Consider the following 21,878-nt stretch of genomic DNA (forward strand, 5'->3'; position numbering starts at 1 on the left):
AAGAGCAGGCACCCGCCCATTAGCCGATGTTGTTGCAGAAAGGTGCTTTCGCTTTGCGGGACATATTTTACACCTACCCCCTCATCGCCCAGCTAAGATTACCATGACATGGCGTCCACGCACTGGCAAGCGAAAGCAAGGCCGACCAAAGATCACATGGCGTCGAACATTTATGGACGATCTGAGAACTGTCGACATTGCCTGGGACGAAGCTGAAGCAGTCGCTGCTGACCGACATCGATGGAGATCACTAGCTGCCCGATGCGCCGCTCGGCGTAGGAGGAACATAGTACTAAGTAAAGTAACTGAATTTCAGACAGCTCTTTAGTACCACATAGTGACTGACAAGTGAAGGAACTCTTTAGTGATTGACAAGTGTTTTGTAAAGGCAGACGTCATGGTTAGCTGCTTGATTTTATAAAGCTCTCACAGAAAACACAAGTCATACAGAAATTCAATGTGCCAGAGAAGACATGCAGTATGGTTTCACCCCCCAAAAATCAGGTCCCACCGATTTCACCAGATTTCACTCCATAAGAGTTTCCTCTTTTCAAAACTCTCCCAATTCATCCAGTGACCCTGCTTGGCCAGCGCTATGGCTCTGGCGTGTCTTACTGTTTCCTCCTTTCGACACACCTCCTCCACCACCATTTTTTGACGTTCGGTTACAGATGCCTGTTGCCACCGAGGTTGCCAAGACCAAATCCTTCTCTGCCCTGTTGGACGCGACCCACCATGTCATTATGGCTCAGAGCCGATTTGGCCTGTAGCACAGACGTGGCTGTGGTCCACTTCCTCCCTGTTGCTAGGGTGGGAGCAGCGCCCCTCACTATGGGGTCCCGGGAGTCCTTGAGTGACATCTCAAGCCTCACTCAAGGAGTGCAGTGTTGTTAATCCGCCTGAGGTCATTAGCCAAGTTTTGCCTTCGTTTGTCAAGTTGCCAGGTATCATTGAGGTCTACATTATACCACCGTCCCAGGCTCTTGATGGACATCTCTTAGACTGTTGGAATTGGTTCTCCACTGATATAGAATTGCCAGTTTCAAGTGTAATTTCTCACAACAGTAAGAAGTCTCCAAAGGTTGATTCTGTTCATCTGAATGTAGCGTTTTCAGTGGGAAAAATGTCTCGTCACTCATCCAAGTGACTTCTTCAGTCTCAGCTGACTGCAGGTTTCCCCAATCTTATAAACAGTATATTTGCATAATGACTGAAAGCAGCCCCCTGAAGGAACAGTGGGCTTGGAGGTCAGTTCCTTCATCACGATTATGCAAATTCTCATGACCATTGATCAACAACCACTGATCAAAGACCCATGAGTAGAAGGAAGAAAGAAGTGCCAAGATACAGTTGTCAGAAGTGGGATTCGAACCCACGCCTCCAGGGGAGACTGCGACCTGAACGCAGCGCCTTAGACCGCTCGGCCATCCTGACACATTGCAACAGCCAACTAGTTGAATAATCCCACGCAGTTGCTGATTTCCATTTGACATACTTGTATGTTAAGTGCATTTAATAAACAAATAAAAATAATTACTAAGAAAATATATTGATTTAAAAGTTTGTGTTAAATGTTGTAAGTCAGATCGAAATAGAAAGATCAGGTGTGGTGGACAGGAATGATTAGATGTCAACAACTTGATTGGATGGCCAAAGTGTGAAATGTGACGTCCTGTGAGGGAAGCGTGAAAAAGCGTGAGCAGGTATAAAAAGACATTCTGGGTTCTTCTATTTTGTCTTTTGCGAGATGAGCAGTTGGGAAGGTTGGATCTAAGAGGTTCACAGTTGAAAGTTCAAGCAGACACGCTAGAGGGGGAACCACAGCCCAACCTGTGAACTGGTTTCAAATGAATGCCCAGCTGCTTTCCTGTTAACAGGGCTTTTAACCATGTCTGAGGTAACATCTAGCAGCTGTTCAGCCATGGAAACGTAGTGCGAATAATCTACAATGTCATCCATACTGATCATTTGGCTGAATACTTTTAGGCAGGTTGCCATGACATGACAGTTCACACAGTTTCACATTGGTTCCATGGTGTTATGGTTAGCACTCTGGACTTTGAATCCAGCGATCTGCGTTCAAATCTTGGTGGGACCTGCTTATTGGGAGGTGAAACCATACTGCATGTCACATAGTGATAACTTGTTTTTGGTCGCCAAGCGGTCGAAGGCACTGCGTTCAGGTCGCAGTCTCCTCTGAAGGCGTTTGTTCGAATATAGCAGCTATTCAGCCATGTAAACACATACTACGAAGCTCGTGGCGCCCACTTTCTGTGCTGACTTTGAGGTCGGAAGAGGTTTGGAGCTGTACAGTTAGTGAGTCAGCAGAGTGTTTGTGACTTTTGCGCACAAGCGCACCTCAGCACTCGGATACTCCAATCTGTAACTTTGTGTGGGTTGTAACTGAATTTCGTTGACCGCGGCCCTGCAGAGAATCAGTGCCAAAAAAACCAAGGTACTCCGAGTTGGCTATGCACGTGCCCGCATTCCTGTCATGATCAACCAACAACGTGCTGAAGAGGTGGAGAATTTTACATATCTTGGCAGCATCATCTCGAATGACGGGGTCTCTGATCGGGATGTCGACGGCAGAGTAGGGAAGGCAGTTGGTGTCCTGCGACGTCTCCAACCTATTTGGAACTCGACCTCCCTGAATGTAAGGGTCAAGATCAGACTACTGAACTCTATAGTCTTCCCTACTGCACGTTACGCTAGTGAAACCTGGCGCTCAACAAGTGCAATTATTCAACACCTGAACGTGCTTCAACAACGTGGCTTGCGGCGAATCCTGAGAATTTCCTACCGGGACCGAATAACAAATGAGGAGGTCCCACGAAGAGCAGGCACCCGCCCATTAGCCGATGTTGTTGCAGAAAGGTGCTTTCGCTTTGCGGGACATATTTTACACCTACCCCCTCATCGCCCAGCTAAGATTACCATGACATGGCGTCCACGCACTGGCAAGCGAAAGCAAGGCCGACCAAAGATCACATGGCGTCGAACATTTATGGACGATCTGAGAACTGTCGACATTGCCTGGGACGAAGCTGAAGCAGTCGCTGCTGACCGACATCGATGGAGATCACTAGCTGCCCGATGCGCCGCTCGGCGTAGGAGGAACATAGTACTAAGTAAAGTAACTGAATTTCAGACAGCTCTTTAGTACCACATAGTGACTGACAAGTGAAGGAACTCTTTAGTGATTGACAAGTGCAAAGGCAGACGTCATGGTTAGCTGCTTGATTTTATAAAGCTCTCACAGAAAACACAAGTCATACAGAAATTCAATGTGCCAGAGAAGACATGCAGTATGGTTTCAACCCCCAAAAATCAGGTCCCACCGATTTCACCAGATTTCACTCCATAAGAGTTTCCTCTTTTCAAAACTCTCCCAATTCATCCAGTGACCCTGCTTGGCCAGCGCTATGGCTCTGGCGTGTCTTACTGTTTCCTCCTTTCGACACACCTCCTCCACCACCATTTTTTGACGTTCGGTTACAGATGCCTGTTGCCACCGAGGTTGCCAAGACCAAATCCTTCTCTGCCCTGTTGGACGCGACCCACCATGTCATTATGGCTCAGAGCCGATTTGGCCTGTAGCACAGACGTGGCTGTGGTCCACTTCCTCCCTGTTGCTAGGGTGGGAGCAGCGCCCCTCACTATGGGGTCCCGGGAGTCCTTGAGTGACATCTCAAGCCTCACTCAAGGAGTGCAGTGTTGTTAATCCGCCTGAGGTCATTAGCCAAGTTTTGCCTTCGTTTGTCAAGTTGCCAGGTATCATTGAGGTCTACATTATACCACCGTCCCAGGCTCTTGATGGACATCTCTTAGACTGTTGGAATTGGTTCTCCACTGATATAGAATTGCCAGTTTCAAGTGTATTTTGTCACAACAGTAAGAAGTCTCCAAAGGTTGATTCTGTTCATCTGAATGTAGCGTTTTCAGTGGGAAAAATGTCTCGTCACTCATCCAAGTGACTTCTTCAGTCTCAGCTGACTGCAGGTTTCCCCAATCTTATAAACAGTATATTTGCATAATGACTGAAAGCAGACCCCTGAAGGAACAGTGGGCTTGGAGGTCAGTTCCTTCATCACGATTATGCAAATTCTCATGACCATTGATCAACAACCACTGATCAAAGATACATGAGTAGAAGGAAGAAAGAAGTGCCAAGATACAATTGTCAGAAGTGGGATTCGAACCCACGCCTCCAGGTGAGACTGCGACCTGAACGCAGCGCCTTAGTCCGCTCGGCCATCCTGACACATTGCAACAGCCAACTAGTTGAATAATCCCACGCAGTTGCTGATTTCCATTTGACATACTTGTATGTTAAGTGCATGTAATAAACAAATAAAAATAATTACTAAGAAAATATATTGATTTAAAAGTTTGTGTTAAATGTTGTAAGTCAGATCGAAATAGAAAGATCAGGTGTGGTGGACAGGAATGATTAGATGTCAACAACTTGATTGGATGGCCAAAGTGTGAAATGTGACGTCCTGTGAGGGAAGCGTGAAAAAGCGTGAGCAGGTATAAAAAGACATTCTGGGTTCTTCTATTTTGTCTTTTGCGAGATGAGCAGTTGGGAAGGTTGGATCTAAGTGGTTCACAGTTGAAAGTTCAAGCAGACACGCTAGAGGGGGAACCACAGCCCAACCTGTGAACTGGTTTCAAATGAATGCCCAGCTGCTTTCCTGTTGGGTGATTTTCATCAACACAGAACACGGGGATAAATGCATTTTTGGTTCCATCCTCTCTCCTCACCAAGGAAATGTCCTACTTTGAGTTTGTCTCCACCTGCTGGGCGGTGGCGTGTTTAGAGTGGAGGATGTAGTTGCAGCTGTCCTGCAGGTGGAGGTGGTGCCGGACAAGCAGAGCAGCAGATTTGTGAGTGTTTTGGACTTGAATTAAAAAGACCAAGACATGCTGATGAGGCTGCTGTGTGATCTAGAGACAAGTATAAGGATGTGTATAAAGATTGGGTCTAGCTGTATTGCTCAGGCTGCGCTACAGCATCTATTCACAGGTGCGATCCCACTACTGAGCGACACGGGGGCTTTGACCTGCTCCGTCTCCGACCTGGGCCGGTGCACCCCTCCTTAGGTGACCTGGTGGTCTCAGGCTCCCCCAGGATCACCATATCAATGCCGAACGCAATGCGGACACCCGATCGACATAGCCTGCTGCAGCTCAGAGCTCCTGAGCTCAAACAATCCTCAAACCTCAGCCTCCCGGTAGCTTGGATTACAGGCACGCGGCACCAGACACGGCGAGAAGCACTTACGTTATCAGGGCTTTTAACCATGTCTGAGGTAACATCATGACACTATCCTGCTGCCCATCATTAGCAAAGTTGTAATGATGGGCAGCAAAGATGAGGAATGAATGGTGCACAATTGTTATATGCAAGTTTTTAGAAAGCTCGTGGTTAACCCAAGAGTATTTTGTCACAATATCAAGAAGAGTAAAGCTTCAATGTCAGAAGTGGGATTCAAAGCCACACCTCCAGAGGAGACTGTAACCTGAACGCAGCGCCTTAGACCGCTCAGCCATTCTGACATTGCAGTGCCAGTTTGGTGGAGGTTACCACTGTTAGATACTTTGGAAGAAACACACATTATCCTTCTCATAACACATATAGCAGCTGTTCAGCCATGGAAACGTAGTGCAAATAATCTACAATGTCATCCATACTGATCATTTGGCTGAATACTTTTAGGCAGGTTGCCATGACATGACAGTTCACACAGTTTCACATCGGTTCCATGGTGTAATGGTTAGCACTCTGGACTTTGAATCCAGCGATCCGCGTTCAAATCTCGGTGGGACCTGCTTATTGGGAGGTGAAACCATACTGCATGTCACATAGTGATAACTTGTTTTTGGTCGCCAAGCGGGCGAAGGCACTGCGTTCAGGTCGCAGTCTCCTCTGAAGGCGTTTGTTCGAATATAGCAGCTGTTCAGCCATGTAAACACATACTACGAAGCTCGTGGCGCCCACTTTCTGTGCTGACTTTGAGGTCGGAAGAGGTTTGGAGCTGTACAGTTAGTGAGTCAGCAGAGTGTTTGTGACTTTTGCGCACAAGCGCACCTCAGCACTCGGATACTCCAATCTGTAACTTTGTGTGGGCTGTAACTGAATTTCAGACAGCTCTTTAGTACCACATAGTGACTGACAAGTGAAGGAACTCTTTAGTGATTGACAAGTGTTTTGTAAAGGCAGACGTCATGGTTAGCTGCTTGATTTTATAAAGCTCTCACAGAAAACACAAGTCATACAGAAATTCAATGTGCCAGAGAAGACATGCAGTATGGTTTCACCCCCCAAAAATCAGGTCCCACCGATTTCACCAGATTTCACTCCATAAGAGTTTCCTCTTTTCAAAACTCTCCCAATTCATCCAGTGACCCTGCTTGTTTTACTGTTGCACCCAACCATTCTACAACTGAAATGCCTTGGACTGTTACCATTTCAGGCAAGTGGAGTGAACCATATTTTGCTACATTCTCATCTGATTGGGGCTTCCTTTTCTTGATTTTTGGAGAGAACTCTTAATTACTGGTATTATTCAGGTCTCGCTCACATGTTTGTCCCTGGTTTCTCAGCCAAGAGGAGCTTGAACTCCAGATACTGTGAGTTCTTTTCACACATTGAGATCATTGATAATTTTTAGCAACGACGTGATCTTGTAGAAATAATTAGGTGTCATGGATTTAGCTATAAATGCGACTCTTATTTTTTACCTTACTGGAAAACATTTCTGCATTTTACCCATATTTTATTTTTAACTCAAAATCAAAAATTCCAGATTCTCCTACATGTTGGTTTTGGACCAGATAGGACGACAGATTTCAGGTGGCCCTGTGTTTTTCTCTATTACATCTGCCACTGAATCTCGATAATCTTTGTGTGGCTCCTCCTGGGTTCTCACCCTCTCCTATCTGGCTCACATGACTCTCATCTTCTGAAAAATCTATGTTTGAATCTCGCTCAATTATTCTGTTGAGAATTTTCTCTGCCTTTGTTAAAGAGTTGTCTACTAGGAAAAAGTGAAATAAATATAAGTACAAAGTCCCGACGTGCACTAGAGTACACATTAATAAATTAGTCATTTCCTCTGTGAAACTAAATAAGCATAATTCTTAAGAACCCCTCAAATTATTTACTAGATGTTTATTTTTGAAAAGTAATCAAGATCTGAGTTTAACAAAACATTTTAATTGTATCAAGTTTACCTTTCTTTCTTCCATAAAATGTGCTTGTGGGCATGCCAGCCATTTTGAAAAGGTGGGGGGAAAAAACAAAACAATTGGCAAGGCCACGCCCCCACACATTTGATATAATTTTAAAGGTACTGTTGTCCTCTCTAAGAAACATCAGGACTTAGATGAGTGGTAAGTAGAGTATGAGAGCTACAAGCAAAAACTAAATGTGTACTAGTGCGCAAAAATGAAGTACTGGGTCATCAGGAGGTTATGAGGGACATTTATAAAACTAAAAATCCCACAAACCTTGAAGGGCACTTGAAAAGCTCACACAAGAAGGCTAACCTAGCTTACCTTGAAGAGCTCATCAGGGGGAGCACACTCCCCCTCCTTGAAGAGCTCCCCCACTCAACCCGCATCCCCAGAAAACAGCTAACCCCAGATAAGGCAGCGTGATGCATCCCGAGACAACAGGACGGGGACACCTATATAACTGTGTGAGTCAATCGCCTTCAAAAAGTTTATCAATTCACTTGAACCAAAATTAGGAGCACCCGGTGCTGCAAGAGTTAATAGTCTCAATACCCAAGGATAAGCAGAAGAGCATGACTGATATGATGGAGCTGGGATTTGGTGACACTTAATTTTTGCAAAACACTACTAAAACTATAACTGGCGCTAATCAAAACATTTTTATACATATTGCAGTTTGTTGCTCATTATAGAGTTGTGCTCAAGTTAATAAGGGTTAAAAGCTACAGTCAGCACGATGTCTGGCTGATCTATGGAGGGGAAAGGCTTCGAGCATGGAAGGCCGCACGCGCTTACATAACACTGATATCATGTTATTCTCTGTGATCTTTTATTCAATTATATCTTTAAGTTAAGTTTTAAGTAGTGGCAGTTAATTACACGAGATTCATTTAATATTATATACCTGAGTCAGAGAATCACATGCAGATCAACTTGACAACCTGGGAGACCTTGTAGCTGCAATATTGTGTCTCCATAAGGGACAGTAGGCAGAAGCAAACACATGATTTTTGGGGGGCAAATGTTAGGATTAAAAATGGCTAATTTGTTTTTGATGTCTTTTCTTAATATGAGTGGCTTTAGTAATTTTCAGACACACTTTGCAAATGTGCTTATAATGAGTTGGCACTCAGTCTTTTGAAGGTCATAAGCTTCGTTCGGCGTGATGGTCCGGACTGATAAAGTGTAGGAAATGCCTTGAGTGCAGAGGGCTAAATGCAAACACGCTTACACACACATAGGATATGATTACAATAAGTCCCTGGGACATTCTGAATATTCTAAACCAATTCTGAATCACTAGAAGGTCAGTAGATAACAACATTAGGTTATTAGGGTTAGGAAGAGAGGTGTTTTGGTTTTCTGTCTCTTACAGAGAAAGGAACAGACACCAGACGAGGTCACAGATAGGCGAGGATCCTTCGCAGCAGAGATGGACACAGTGACTGCCGAGACGCCAGCTGGGTGCAAGTGTCATGGCGTTTGGGCTCCAGCTAGTCACCTCAAAAGGATGGATCCCATAAACACAGCAATAACCATGAAGGGGTTGGCGGAAATCCGGGAACACCAGACCAACGAGGTTCGAGAGGCTCTTGGGCAAAAGGGGGACGCGTTCCTGTTCTTTTTCTGGAGGATACACAGGACACACAGGACCCGAGGATACACAGATCGTCGTTTGAAATCGAGGCAGAACAATCCCCTGATCTGTGCCACGACTGAAGGGTTGTCTAACCCCTGAGGTTGAAGAAAGAAGAGCAGAGGATCACCCAACTGGACGACACTGGTAGCTGCAGCAATAAAATAAAGGCTAAAAGCTCCTTGGACAGAGGTTCTAGTCTGAGTACGTCTGAAGGGTATAAGGTAGCACCAAATAAAGCTGTGGGAGAACTGGGGAGTGTCATCTGTACCGGCTACTGTTGTAATAATAGTTTTTCTTACATCTGAACTGCGCAAACTCAGAGGTCATCTCACATGTGGTTCGCCCATCAGGGGGACAAAGGACCTCAGGAGTAAGAAGAAATGAACCCGGCCACACTGGAGTACAGGGTGTAGGTGAGCTCATTATTCTAACGAGCTCATCAGGGGAAGTGTTAGATTATAATATTATTTTATGCCATGTTAGACCCCTAATTAAAGGTTGTGAATTATTATGTAGTTTTAGTTTGCATTATTCTCCTGAATTAGAAGAAGCTGATAACTATTGCATTTGTTAAACTGATTTGCATTACATTAGACTGCTGATTTATTGTGGATGAATGATGTTGTTTTATGATGTTATAAGAAATACTGTTTGCAGAAAGTCATCGCCTTATTTGTCTGATTAGAAGAGAACGGAACATGCTGGAGTTTTCTGCCCCATCTCAGCAGGAGCAGATAAACAGGGAGCCAAGGTCGTAGCTTAGGCGCCGTGTGAGAGAAAGCATGTGAATGTTTAGGCTTTTATGATAAGGTGGGGACACCAGAGGCTATAAGAGTTTGATCAATGCTCCACCATTTTGAGATCTGAGGCTGTCTGCATACAGTGTCCATCTCCCACGCGTGTGACTATTAAAATCATCGTTTGACTTAACCCGGCCGGACCAGTGTTGTTATTGTGGTTTTTCCTCTTGTATCCATCCCCAATTTTGAACTCGTAACAACAACTACACGAAGTTTGCAAAACAATGGACATATGGCCAATCCTTTTGGTCAGGGGATAACCAAAATCGGATGTCTGGTGTAGGTTTTTTGATTAACAATAAAACTGTTAATATAGAAAAAGTGGAGGTAGTGGTGGACGGAAGAGCTTTATGTATAGATGTAGAAAAAAATGGGAGTAAACTCAGGATTATTAATGTCTATGGACATACAGAGTTGAAAGAACGGACGGCATTATTTCAAATATTACAACCATTTCTTTGTAATAGAAGACCGATAATAATGGGTGGGGATTTTAACTGTACACCAGAAACAAGTGGAATCCAGGGGGCGGCTTCAACAGTGAAGAAAGATTCAAGTACTTGTGCATTAGATAATTTGATTAAAGACGGTAATTTGAAAGACGTGTTTAGATTTCTTAACCCGTCAGACCCTGGATATACCTGGTCTAATAATAAGTCCTCTTCACGGATTGATTTTTTGTTTGCCAGTGAAGGCTTAATACCCCTGTCATGTAAAGTGGAACCAGTACCTTTTTCTGATCACCATAAGGTCATGTGTGGATTTAGTATTCAATCTTCTTTTCAGTCGGCCCCAGGGCCATGGAAACTAAACCTGAATCTATTGAAGGACGGAAAGGTTACGGGAAGGTATAAACTTAAATTACAACAATGGGTCTCTCTACAACCACTATATGAATCTGTAGGGGAATGGTGGGAGAGTATAAAGATTAGGACCCAAGTATTTTTTAGTCTTGAAGGGAAAAGGCGGGCAAAGAGGAGGTTATTGAGAAAGCAAGAAAATTACAAAGGTTTTACAACCTCCTGAATTTGGGCTTTGATGTTAGTGAAGAGATTACAAATCTGAAAAAAGAAATGATGGTAGTTTTAAATGACAAAAGCAAGGGAGTATTAATATGGAGTAGGGTAAAACATGTGGAAGAAAATGAAAAATGTACGAGATATATTTTTTAAAAATTGTATAAATCTAAACCTGCTATTGACAGCCTGATTAATGAAGAAGGGAAAGAAGTGAAAAGTACCCAAGAAATTTTAAAGGTAGTATATTCCTTTTATATCAACTTGTACAAAGAACAAAGTATTGATGAGGCGATTGTAGAATCCTTTATCTCAAAGTTAACACAAAAATTGGATCCAGAAGATGGTATAAATTTAGATGAAGGTATAACACTAGAGAAAATCACAAGAGCCATGGAAAGTATGCAAGATATCAAGTCACCAGGTATGGATGGCTTACCTAAGAAATACTATCAGGCCTTTTGGGAACAACTTAGCCCGTCGTTGTGCAAGATTTATAAAGAAGCATGGGATAAAGGTGTATGGTCAACGTCCATGAATACAGGAGTGATTTCCCTGTTATGGAAAAGGGGTTCTAAAAAAGATTTGAGAAATTGGAGACCCCTGACATTGTTAGGGGTAGATATTAAGATTTTAGCAAAAGCCCTTTTTTTTCGTTTACAGACAGTAGTACCTAAGTTAGTTGGAGTGGAACAAACATGTGGGATACAAGGACGTAAGATGACAGATAGTTTAGTGATTATAAGGGATAGCTACCTTTATAGCCATGAGCGGAATATCCCCCTTTGTGGGTTAAGCTTGGATTTAGAAAAAGCCTTTGACAATGTCAGTCATGCCTTTCTGATGAAAGTCCTAGATAAATTAGGATTTGGAGAAGTCTTTCAGAGATGGATTGAGGTGTTGTATTCTGGTTGTAGTAGTGTTGTGAATGTGAATGGTGTACAGACTACTACAGTTGCAGTGAAAGCTGGAGTAAGGCAGGGATGCCCGTTGTCTCCCACCTTATTTATATTGGTGATGGAGCCATTAGCGTGTGCATTACGAGCTAATGAGCTAATTAAAGGGTTGACCCCACCGGGTAGCGGAGGGTTGGAAATTAAATTTTCCATGTATATGGACGATATAACTCTGCTGCTTACGGACAATAAGTCGATTGAAGTAAGTTTGGCAGTTTGTGAAGCTTTTTCAGCAGCCTCAGGGATGAAAATGAATAAAGAGAAGAGTGAGGTGATTTATTTTAAGTGGCGGAAGATTAAAGAAAAATGGGGATTGCAAGAAAAATCAGAAACGTTGAAAATTTTAGGGGTGGAAATAGGAGAAAATATGAGAATTAAGAACTGGAATTCAAAATTACAAAAAATATGATGATGATGATGATGATAGGGTGGGGGTCGCTAGGACCCCCTCGGGGCATATATGTGTTATGATGATGATGATGATGATGATGATGATGATAGGGTGGGGGGGGGGGGTCGCTAGGACCCCCTCGGGGCATATGTGTGTTATGGTGATTAGGGTGGGGGTCGCTAGGACCCCCCTCGGGGCATATGTGTGTTATGATGATGATGATGATGATGATGATGATAGGGTGGAGGGGGGTCGCTAGGACCACCGTGGGGCGCTTGTGTTATCACGGCGTCGGTGGCGTCTGGGGAGCGGCGGCGCGGGAAGAAGCGGCGCAGTTGGGACAGTACGTGACGGCGCAGTTTGTACACACGTGCACTCGGCACTCGCGGCACAGGATCTTGGTCTTGACGTCTTTGCTCATTTTTGCTCAAATGAAAAAGAAAGAGGAAAAAGGGGCAATTATGGAACTGGAAAGGGAAGGGAAATCGGTTACTGGACGGGATAATATTTTGAAGATGGTAGAGGAGTACTACAGTTCATTGTTTGGTGTGGAAGAAGTAGATAGAGGGGCTCAAGAAATGGTTTTAGGTTTTCTGAAAGAGAGGTTACCAGAGGACGCAAGGAAGCTTTTGGAAAGGAGCATAACAAACCACGAACTATACGAGGCGATAAAGACAATGAAGAATAACAAGGTACCTGGGATAGATGGACTCACAAAGGAGTTTTACATCACCTTTTGGGATCTCATCGGAGACCACTTGTTGGAGGTATTTGAAGAAATGTGTGAAACGGGTAGAATGCCAAAGAGTATGAGGACGGGTGTGATAAGTTTTCTACATAAGAAAGGCTCACCTGCTGTGCTTTCAAATTATAGGCCTCTTTCAATGGTCTGCGTGGACTACAAAATTTTGAGTCGAACTCTAGCAAGACGCCTGGCCCGAGTCTTGCCTGCTATTATTAATGCAGACCAGACATGCGGGGTAAAGGGCAGGCAGATTGGTTGGAACTTACAATTACATAGAGATGTGCTTACATACATCGAAGAGAGGAACTTGACAACAATATGCGTAACACTTGATCAGGAAAAAGCTTTTGATAGGGTCAATCATGATTTCTTATGGAGGGTGATGAGAAATTTTGATATAGGAGGTAAATTTTTGAATTGGATAAGTATGATGTATACTGACATAATCTGCAAGATAAAGATAAATGGACACTTAACAGAGGAAGTACAACAAACGAGAGGGCTACGGCAGGGTTGCCCCCTGTCCGCCCTACTCTATGTTATATATGTAGAACCTTTAGCATGTGCAATAAGAGGAAACGAGAAAATTAGAGGAGTGCCCTTGCCAGGGGGGAGGTGTTGAAGATCTCCCAGTACGCTGACGACACAGTTCTTTACTTGGAAGATGATGGAAGTGTGAGGGAGATGATACGAACAATACAGACCTTTGAGAGCGCTGCGGGGTCAAAGGTCAATGAGGAGAAATCAAAATATACATTTTTGGGACGATGGGCAGGTAGGAGACAGACGCTTTGCGGGCTTTCTTTGTGTGAAGGGTCCATGCAGGTCCTGGGCATTGATTTTGGAAATCCAGCAAATTACAACTGGGATTTGAAGATAGCGAAGATCTTAAAGAAATTGGGGATGTGGTCAAAAAGAAAGCTCACTATAACTGGCAAAGTTTTGGCCGTAAAAGCTGACATCTTACCTGCCCTACTCCATTTGGCATATGTCTTTCCAATGCCACAGACTCATAGGAAGGTGCTAACACGGGGAATTTTTAAATTAATATGGGGGGGGGGGGGGTATGAATATGTAAAAGAACAACTATGTATCAGACAATATCAAAAGGTGGGAGGGATGTCCAATACATCCCTTTGAAATTGGATGTGATGTATTACAGTAACATATGTGCTCCTCTCCAGTCACCCCTTTCCTGTCAAAGTGGAACTCTGGAGCAGAGCAGGCGGGGCCTGAGATCTGCCCCTTCAGCCAAGCAAACAGGGCCTACCGTGACGCCGGAAGCCGGGACGAGGAGTCACTGCGGCTTCCTGCGAGGCCAAAGAAACACACACTCTGGCTTCTCTTCAAAACGTACAAGTCTTTCGCCTTTTACTAAAGACTTCCGTGGAGAGTGAGGCTAAGGAGTTGCACCTATTTTTGGCAGGGTCTGCCGTCTGGCTGGCCCCTCTCCTCGTTGTTCAAAAGAAGAAATAGAAGAAAGCGCGTGTAGCAGATTTCAAATGGTTGACTGCGTTGTGACGACAGACTGGCTGGAAACTGGATTTATTTCTAAAAGACAAAGTGCAGCAGCAAAATCAGTGTCACACAGCAACAGCAGGCCTCTCCTCATCCCAGTGTGGAGTCCATGCAGCTCTGCTTACAATATATAAAAGAAAATACAATCTATCAAAACAACGATTCTCCCAACAGCCACTTTAAAGTCAAATGTTATAGTGGGGTAAAACAGAGACAAATATGAAGCCACTAATAATAACTTGTAATATTTAAATCCCCACTAAGATGGATCAATTACACAATACATATTCAAACAACTTTAACTTTTCTCAACATGGCTGAAAATACTATGCAGTGTGCAGCCTCAGGTGATGAACTCATTATACACATAAAACATAACCTATACATTTACACATACCTAGAAGACAAAGTGCAGCAGCAAAATCAGTGTCACACAGCAACAGCAGGCCTCTCCTCATCCCTGTTTAGCACAAGTAAGGACCACATAAACGGATGGTGTAACAGATAAAACGCAGTTCCAATTACTATTTTTCTCGTTCAAAGCAATCAAAAACACTTTGGGAGCTTTTAGCCATGAGAACTAATAGTTAGCAAAGAAAAATACACCAAATTTAAATGTATAATTTAGTACAGGGAGAGGAGCTACAGAAAGTGTGCCTCACCAGTGTGGAGTCCATGCAGCTCTGGCTGGGAAACCCCACACACGCAACATGTTTACAAGTGGCGTCACACTGATTAATGCCCCACTTCAACAGTGACACGTGGAACCTTAGTTTTACATAAATTAAATTTACACAATAAAAAATAAATCAACTATATACAATACAGTTTTGAGAATGTTCACACTCAGTATATTATATCTCAGCTACACGCACAGTTCCAGGAAGCTCCGCAGGCCTCTGAGGTACTGTAGGTGGGCGGAGATTTGAAGCGGCTCCCTCCCTGTGAGCCAAGTGAAAGAGCGCACCGTCACAAGCGAGAAGTGTCCCGAGAAGGCGGCTCAGCCAGGAACCTGCGAGAGGCCATCGCTTCTCGGCCTTTTGGCTAAGATCAAGTGTAGTAGCTGTTCTTATCAGTTTAATATCTGATACGCCCCCGATTTGGGGGCAACGTATTAAACGCATTTTTAGAACAGGGAGCCGAATAAGGGGCTCGCTCCGTTCGCTCCACGCATCGACCCGGTATTGCAGCGCCTCCGGGAACGGTGCCCCCTTTGCTGACTTTGTGCAAAAGCAAGAAAGCCAAACAAAGTAAGGTCGGCCAAACCAAGAGCCAGAAAGCAGCCGCAAGCGGCGAAAGTGCAGGGATAGAAGCTCAGAGAAATAAGGAAAAAAACTGGGAAGATAGCGAGGAACTGAATATATTATTAAAGGAACAGGAGGTTTTGTTTCAGGAGAGGGCAAAAACAAGAATGTTTAAATTTATGCAGGAGGAGTATATGCAACAGGAGAAGTGCTCGGCCTATTTTTTTGCTCAAATGAAAAAGAAAGAGGAAAAAGGGAAGGGAAATCGGTTACTGGACGGGATAATATTTTGAAGATGGTAGAGGAGTACTACAGTTCATTGTTTGGTGTGGAAGAAGTAGATAGAGGGGCTCAAGAAATGGTTTTAGGTTTTCTGAAAGAGAGGTTACCAGAGGACGCAAGGAAGCTTTTGGAAAGGAGCATAACAAACCACGAACTATACGAGGCGATAAAGACAATGAAGAATAACAAGGTACCTGGGATAGATGGACTCACAAAGGAGTTTTACATCACCTTTTGGGATCTCATCGGAGACCACTTGTTGGAGGTATTTGAAGAAATGTGTGAAACGGGTAGAATGCCAAAGAGTATGAGGACGGGTGTGATAAGTTTTCTACATAAGAAAGGCTCACCTGCTGTGCTTTCAAATTATAGGCCTCTTTCAATGGTCTGCGTGGACTACAAAATTTTGAGTCGAACTCTAGCAAGACGCCTGGCCCGAGTCTTGCCTGCTATTATTAATGCAGACCAGACATGCGGGGTAAAGGGCAGGCAGATTGGTTGGAACTTACAATTACATAGAGATGTGCTTACATACATCGAAGAGAGGAACTTGACAACAATATGCGTAACACTTGATCAGGAAAAAGCTTTTGATAGGGTCAATCATGATTTCTTATGGAGGGTGATGAGAAATTTTGATATAGGAGGTAAATTTTTGAATTGGATAAGTATGATGTATACTGACATAATCTGCAAGATAAAGATAAATGGACACTTAACAGAGGAAGTACAACAAACGAGAGGGCTACGGCAGGGTTGCCCCCTGTCCGCCCTACTCTATGTTATATATGTAGAACCTTTAGCATGTGCAATAAGAGGAAACGAGAAAATTAGAGGAGTGCCCTTGCCAGGGGGGAGGTGTTGAAGATCTCCCAGTACGCTGACGACACAGTTCTTTACTTGGAAGATGATGGAAGTGTGAGGGAGATGATACGAACAATACAGACCTTTGAGAGCGCTGCGGGGTCAAAGGTCAATGAGGAGAAATCAAAATATACATTTTTGGGACGATGGGCAGGTAGGAGACAGACGCTTTGCGGGCTTTCTTTGTGTGAAGGGTCCATGCAGGTCCTGGGCATTGATTTTGGAAATCCAGCAAATTACAACTGGGATTTGAAGATAGCGAAGATCTTAAAGAAATTGGGGATGTGGTCAAAAAGAAAGCTCACTATAACTGGCAAAGTTTTGGCCGTAAAAGCTGACATCTTACCTGCCCTACTCCATTTGGCATATGTCTTTCCAATGCCACAGACTCATAGGAAGGTGCTAACACGGGGAATTTTTAAATTAATATGGGGGGGGGGGGGGGGGGGGGGGTATGAATATGTAAAAGAACAACTATGTATCAGACAATATCAAAAGGTGGGAGGGATGTCCAATACATCCCTTTGAAATTGGATGTGATGTATTACAGTAACATATGTGCTCCTCTCCAGTCACCCCTTTCCTGTCAAAGTGGAACTCTGGAGCAGAGCAGGCGGGGCCTGAGATCTGCCCCTTCAGCCAAGCAAACAGGGCCTACCGTGACGCCGGAAGCCGGGACGAGGAGTCACTGCGGCTTCCTGCGAGGCCAAAGAAACACACACTCTGGCTTCTCTTCAAAACGTACAAGTCTTTCGCCTTTTACTAAAGACTTCCGTGGAGAGTGAGGCTAAGGAGTTGCACCTATTTTTGGCAGGGTCTGCCGTCTGGCTGGCCCCTCTCCTCGTTGTTCAAAAGAAGAAATAGAAGAAAGCGCGTGTAGCAGATTTCAAATGGTTGACTGCGTTGTGACGACAGACTGGCTGGAAACTGGATTTATTTCTAAAAGACAAAGTGCAGCAGCAAAATCAGTGTCACACAGCAACAGCAGGCCTCTCCTCATCCCAGTGTGGAGTCCATGCAGCTCTGCTTACAATATATAAAAGAAAATACAATCTATCAAAACAACGATTCTCCCAACAGCCACTTTAAAGTCAAATGTTATAGTGGGGTAAAACAGAGACAAATATGAAGCCACTAATAATAACTTGTAATATTTAAATCCCCACTAAGATGGATCAATTACACAATACATATTCAAACAACTTTAACTTTTCTCAACATGGCTGAAAATACTATGCAGTGTGCAGCCTCAGGTGATGAACTCATTATACACATAAAACATAACCTATACATTTACACATACCTAGAAGACAAAGTGCAGCAGCAAAATCAGTGTCACACAGCAACAGCAGGCCTCTCCTCATCCCTGTTTAGCACAAGTAAGGACCACATAAACGGATGGTGTAACAGATAAAACGCAGTTCCAATTACTATTTTTCTCGTTCAAAGCAATCAAAAACACTTTGGGAGCTTTTAGCCATGAGAACTAATAGTTAGCAAAGAAAAATACACCAAATTTAAATGTATAATTTAGTACAGGGAGAGGAGCTACAGAAAGTGTGCCTCACCAGTGTGGAGTCCATGCAGCTCTGGCTGGGAAACCCCACACACGCAACATGTTTACAAGTGGCGTCACACTGATTAATGCCCCACTTCAACAGTGACACGTGGAACCTTAGTTTTACATAAATTAAATTTACACAATAAAAAATAAATCAACTATATACAATACAGTTTTGAGAATGTTCACACTCAGTATATTATATCTCAGCTACACGCACAGTTCCAGGAAGCTCCGCAGGCCTCTGAGGTACTGTAGGTGGGCGGAGATTTGAAGCGGCTCCCTCCCTGTGAGCCAAGTGAAAGAGCGCACCGTCACAAGCGAGAAGTGTCCCGAGAAGGCGGCTCAGCCAGGAACCTGCGAGAGGCCATCGCTTCTCGGCCTTTTGGCTAAGATCAAGTGTAGTAGCTGTTCTTATCAGTTTAATATCTGATACGCCCCCGATTTGGGGGCAACGTATTAAACGCATTTTTAGAACAGGGAGCCGAATAAGGGGCTCGCTCCGTTCGCTCCACGCATCGACCCGGTATTGCAGCGCCTCCGGGAACGGTGCCCCCTTTGCTGACTTTGTGCAAAAGCAAGAAAGCCAAACAAAGTAAGGTCGGCCAAACCAAGAGCCAGAAAGCAGCCGCAAGCGGCGAAAGTGCAGGGATAGAAGCTCAGAGAAATAAGGAAAAAAACTGGGAAGATAGCGAGGAACTGAATATATTATTAAAGGAACAGGAGGTTTTGTTTCAGGAGAGGGCAAAAACAAGAATGTTTAAATTTATGCAGGAGGAGTATATGCAACAGGAGAAGTGCTCGGCCTATTTTTTTGCTCAAATGAAAAAGAAAGAGGAAAAAGGGAAGGGAAATCGGTTACTGGACGGGATAATATTTTGAAGATGGTAGAGGAGTACTACAGTTCATTGTTTGGTGTGGAAGAAGTAGATAGAGGGGCTCAAGAAATGGTTTTAGGTTTTCTGAAAGAGAGGTTACCAGAGGACGCAAGGAAGCTTTTGGAAAGGAGCATAACAAACCACGAACTATACGAGGCGATAAAGACAATGAAGAATAACAAGGTACCTGGGATAGATGGACTCACAAAGGAGTTTTACATCACCTTTTGGGATCTCATCGGAGACCACTTGTTGGAGGTATTTGAAGAAATGTGTGAAACGGGTAGAATGCCAAAGAGTATGAGGACGGGTGTGATAAGTTTTCTACATAAGAAAGGCTCACCTGCTGTGCTTTCAAATTATAGGCCTCTTTCAATGGTCTGCGTGGACTACAAAATTTTGAGTCGAACTCTAGCAAGACGCCTGGCCCGAGTCTTGCCTGCTATTATTAATGCAGACCAGACATGCGGGGTAAAGGGCAGGCAGATTGGTTGGAACTTACAATTACATAGAGATGTGCTTACATACATCGAAGAGAGGAACTTGACAACAATATGCGTAACACTTGATCAGGAAAAAGCTTTTGATAGGGTCAATCATGATTTCTTATGGAGGGTGATGAGAAATTTTGATATAGGAGGTAAATTTTTGAATTGGATAAGTATGATGTATACTGACATAATCTGCAAGATAAAGATAAATGGACACTTAACAGAGGAAGTACAACAAACGAGAGGGCTACGGCAGGGTTGCCCCCTGTCCGCCCTACTCTATGTTATATATGTAGAACCTTTAGCATGTGCAATAAGAGGAAACGAGAAAATTAGAGGAGTGCCCTTGCCAGGGGGGAGGTGTTGAAGATCTCCCAGTACGCTGACGACACAGTTCTTTACTTGGAAGATGATGGAAGTGTGAGGGAGATGATACGAACAATACAGACCTTTGAGAGCGCTGCGGGGTCAAAGGTCAATGAGGAGAAATCAAAATATACATTTTTGGGACGATGGGCAGGTAGGAGACAGACGCTTTGCGGGCTTTCTTTGTGTGAAGGGTCCATGCAGGTCCTGGGCATTGATTTTGGAAATCCAGCAAATTACAACTGGGATTTGAAGATAGCGAAGATCTTAAAGAAATTGGGGATGTGGTCAAAAAGAAAGCTCACTATAACTGGCAAAGTTTTGGCCGTAAAAGCTGACATCTTACCTGCCCTACTCCATTTGGCATATGTCTTTCCAATGCCACAGACTCATAGGAAGGTGCTAACACGGGGAATTTTTAAATTAATATGGGGGGGGGGGGGGTATGAATATGTAAAAGAACAACTATGTATCAGACAATATCAAAAGGTGGGAGGGATGTCCAATACATCCCTTTGAAATTGGATGTGATGTATTACAGTAACATATGTGCTCCTCTCCAGTCACCCCTTTCCTGTCAAAGTGGAACTCTGGAGCAGAGCAGGCGGGGCCTGAGATCTGCCCCTTCAGCCAAGCAAACAGGGCCTACCGTGACGCCGGAAGCCGGGACGAGGAGTCACTGCGGCTTCCTGCGAGGCCAAAGAAACACACACTCTGGCTTCTCTTCAAAACGTACAAGTCTTTCGCCTTTTACTAAAGACTTCCGGGGAGAGTGAGGCTAAGGAGTTGCACCTATTTTTGGCAGGGTCTGCCGTCTGGCTGGCCCCTCTCCTCGTTGTTCAAAAGAAGAAATAGAAGAAAGCGCGTGTAGCAGATTTCAAATGGTTGACTGCGTTGTGACGACAGACTGGCTGGAAACTGGATTTATTTCTAAAAGACAAAGTGCAGCAGCAAAATCAGTGTCACACAGCAACAGCAGGCCTCTCCTCATCCCAGTGTGGAGTCCATGCAGCTCTGCTTACAATATATAAAAGAAAATACAATCTATCAAAACAACGATTCTCCCAACAGCCACTTTAAAGTCAAATGTTATAGTGGGGTAAAACAGAGACAAATATGAAGCCACTAATAATAACTTGTAATATTTAAATCCCCACTAAGATGGATCAATTACACAATACATATTCAAACAACTTTAACTTTTCTCAACATGGCTGAAAATACTATGCAGTGTGCAGCCTCAGGTGATGAACTCATTATACACATAAAACATAACCTATACATTTACACATACCTAGAAGACAAAGTGCAGCAGCAAAATCAGTGTCACACAGCAACAGCAGGCCTCTCCTCATCCCTGTTTAGCACAAGTAAGGACCACATAAACGGATGGTGTAACAGATAAAACGCAGTTCCAATTACTATTTTTCTCGTTCAAAGCAATCAAAAACACTTTGGGAGCTTTTAGCCATGAGAACTAATAGTTAGCAAAGAAAAATACACCAAATTTAAATGTATAATTTAGTACAGGGAGAGGAGCTACAGAAAGTGTGCCTCACCAGTGTGGAGTCCATGCAGCTCTGGCTGGGAAACCCCACACACGCAACATGTTTACAAGTGGCGTCACACTGATTAATGCCCCACTTCAACAGTGACACGTGGAACCTTAGTTTTACATAAATTAAATTTACACAATAAAAAATAAATCAACTATATACAATACAGTTTTGAGAATGTTCACACTCAGTATATCTCAGCTACACGCACAGTTCCAGGAAGCTCCGCAGGCCTCTGAGGTACTGTAGGTGGGCGGAGATTTGAAGCGGCTCCCTCCCTGTGAGCCAAGTGAAAGAGCGCACCGTCACAAGCGAGAAGTGTCCCGAGA

At 43.9% G+C, this 21,878-nt stretch overlaps 8 non-coding genes across 8 annotated transcripts; 6 read left to right on the forward strand and 2 right to left on the reverse strand.

Moving 5' to 3' along the window:
* Positions 1 to 1,351: 1,351 nt before the first annotated feature.
* trnal-cag (transfer RNA leucine (anticodon CAG)) lies at positions 1,352 to 1,434 on the reverse strand. The gene has a single exon. It is a non-coding gene; the product is annotated as a tRNA-Leu (tRNA).
* A 2,747-nt stretch (positions 1,435 to 4,181) lies between these two features.
* On the reverse strand, positions 4,182 to 4,264 carry trnal-cag (transfer RNA leucine (anticodon CAG)). The gene has a single exon. It is a non-coding gene; the product is annotated as a tRNA-Leu (tRNA).
* A 1,498-nt stretch (positions 4,265 to 5,762) lies between these two features.
* Positions 5,763 to 5,834, forward strand: trnaq-uug (transfer RNA glutamine (anticodon UUG)). Its single transcript has one exon. It is a non-coding gene; the product is annotated as a tRNA-Gln (tRNA).
* Positions 5,835 to 14,119: 8,285 nt separating this feature from the next.
* LOC112432048 (U5 spliceosomal RNA) lies at positions 14,120 to 14,232 on the forward strand. Its single transcript, XR_003022785.1, has one exon. It is a non-coding gene; the product is annotated as a U5 spliceosomal RNA (small nuclear RNA).
* Positions 14,233 to 15,331: 1,099 nt separating this feature from the next.
* Positions 15,332 to 15,522, forward strand: LOC112432043 (U2 spliceosomal RNA). Its single transcript, XR_003022779.2, has one exon. It is a non-coding gene; the product is annotated as a U2 spliceosomal RNA (small nuclear RNA).
* Positions 15,523 to 17,415: 1,893 nt separating this feature from the next.
* LOC143412537 (U5 spliceosomal RNA) lies at positions 17,416 to 17,528 on the forward strand. The gene has a single exon (XR_013093059.1). It is a non-coding gene; the product is annotated as a U5 spliceosomal RNA (small nuclear RNA).
* Positions 17,529 to 18,627: 1,099 nt separating this feature from the next.
* LOC143412536 (U2 spliceosomal RNA) lies at positions 18,628 to 18,818 on the forward strand. Its single transcript, XR_013093058.1, has one exon. It is a non-coding gene; the product is annotated as a U2 spliceosomal RNA (small nuclear RNA).
* Positions 18,819 to 20,702: 1,884 nt separating this feature from the next.
* LOC112432052 (U5 spliceosomal RNA) lies at positions 20,703 to 20,815 on the forward strand. The gene has a single exon (XR_003022787.2). It is a non-coding gene; the product is annotated as a U5 spliceosomal RNA (small nuclear RNA).
* The last annotated feature ends 1,063 nt before the right edge of the window (positions 20,816 to 21,878 follow it).

The sequence above is a fragment of the Maylandia zebra genome, linkage group LG14 (assembly GCF_041146795.1).
Source record: "Maylandia zebra isolate NMK-2024a linkage group LG14, Mzebra_GT3a, whole genome shotgun sequence".
NCBI classification, from domain to species: Eukaryota; Metazoa; Chordata; class Actinopteri; order Cichliformes; family Cichlidae; genus Maylandia; species Maylandia zebra.